The sequence below is a fragment of the Salvia splendens genome, unplaced genomic scaffold (genome assembly GCF_004379255.2).
Source record: "Salvia splendens isolate huo1 unplaced genomic scaffold, SspV2 ctg86, whole genome shotgun sequence".
In the NCBI taxonomy this organism is placed as follows: Eukaryota; Viridiplantae; Streptophyta; class Magnoliopsida; order Lamiales; family Lamiaceae; genus Salvia; species Salvia splendens.
In genome coordinates, this window is record NW_024599542.1 from 91,283 (window position 1) to 92,979 (window position 1,697).

The 1,697-nt window shown below is 36.8% G+C and overlaps 1 long non-coding RNA gene across 1 annotated transcript; it reads left to right on the top strand.

Annotated features, from left to right (window-relative positions):
• The first annotated feature begins 274 nt into the window (after positions 1 to 274).
• On the top strand, positions 275 to 1,460 carry LOC121791637. The gene is made up of 3 exons (XR_006048678.1): positions 275 to 414; positions 646 to 735; positions 1,346 to 1,460. It is a non-coding gene; the product is annotated as an uncharacterized LOC121791637 (long non-coding RNA).
• Positions 1,461 to 1,697: the final 237 nt, after the last annotated feature.

Sequence of the window (1,697 nt, forward strand, 5' to 3'; positions counted from 1 at the left end):
GGAAGGTGAGGCTGCAACTGTGCAAATGCAAACTAATGCTGGTCGATTATCAAGATCGGCATATAGTAGGATGCCTACAAGTATTGAAGATGGGCTTATTGGAGAAGCAGGGTTCAGCAAACTCCGATCCATTCCCCAGTCTTCACACTCTGTCAAACTAAACACCTATGGCCCATCAAAATGCTATACATCGGTGTGTCAGCCATCTTCAATACCATGGTCATCTGGAAGCACTTTACCCTCTCAGCCTAAATGTGGTTCACAGCTGCAAAATGTCCACACATTTTGCATGTCAACCTATATCATGGCAACAGGATCACTCTAGGAAGAATTCCATTAATGTGCCATCCATAGATTCCCGACATTACAATTTGGACAGGGACAAACCGAGAATCACCAGCCATGTACAACCAGGTGAGTCTTGTACTCCTACTTTGATGTTTTTTTGGATGTTTATTATTGGTTGCGTGTTCATATCCTGCCAGTTCCATAAACTAGAAATTGGGAAAAGTTGTAGATTGAAAATTAAGAAACCATCTTGTCCAAGTGATTAGTTAGCTGGTGGGAGAGTATGTGGTAGTCTATTCATGTGACATTCAAACTACATATTTATTTTAATCATTTTATCTTTCTTTTGTATGATAGGAAATCTTAGGATTTCTAGCCCCACAGTAGAAGGTACAAGAACAGAAGTTGCCAAAATTGGTTCTTTCACATCAAGTGTTCAACCAGCAGGTGAGCTCATTGACATATTCAGTTATGCTGCTCACTGAGATTTTGACCAAATGTGCTACTCTTATTCAAGCCTAAACTATTTTTCCCCAGTCACTGGACTTTTATATGAAGAGAAAACTCCGTTTTCAGTTTGTGGTTCTAAAAAGTGATTCCCTTTTTTATATTTTAGTCTGTTCCCTATTTGATCATTCATATCATAAACACTATCTCTGGTGTTTAATTATTCAACGAATGACTTGTGGACTTTAGTACTTAAATCTTTTACATTTTCTGTATAGAACTGGAGAAGACTCCTTACTGATTTTAAGGTATCTCTGGCTCATACGAGATTACAGTTTGCTTTATAGTTTCTGGAATTCTTTTACTCCTGGGAAATTATCCATTGAGTAAGTATTGCAAATATTAAAATGAGACAAGTTTAAGATAGCAAGCATCTGGTTGAGCTTATATAGTCAATATCGTTGAAATGATTTGGCACAATTTACCGCTGGTCCATGTATAATATTGTCATATTGATGACAAAGTTCTTTATCTTGTAGTCGTATTGAATACATACTTATATTCAGCCTAGATGTTTCAGTTTTTACATGTCATGATTTTGTTTCCTCAGGACAGTTTCATGCTTTTCATAGTATCAGTCCTATTGAAGCACCTAGGACCTATATTTCCCCTGAGAGAATCGGGCTTCAGTTTTCAAAAGGTAGCAGTTACCAGTCTGATGTGGCTGCTGTTTTCCTGAGAGATTGGGGTTTCAACCTGATTTGCTACTGCTCGACCACAAGAGGTTAGTTACATGTTAGAACTTAGAATGTTATAATACTAAGTTATCTGATACTTATATTTTTGTTAAATTTTGGGTTCTGAATGAGGATGTCAGTTAACTCTGGTTTCTCATTAAATGCTAACTAAATCTATTTTTCTATGTCAAGGAGAACACAAGGATAGATTTAAATAGGATAAAC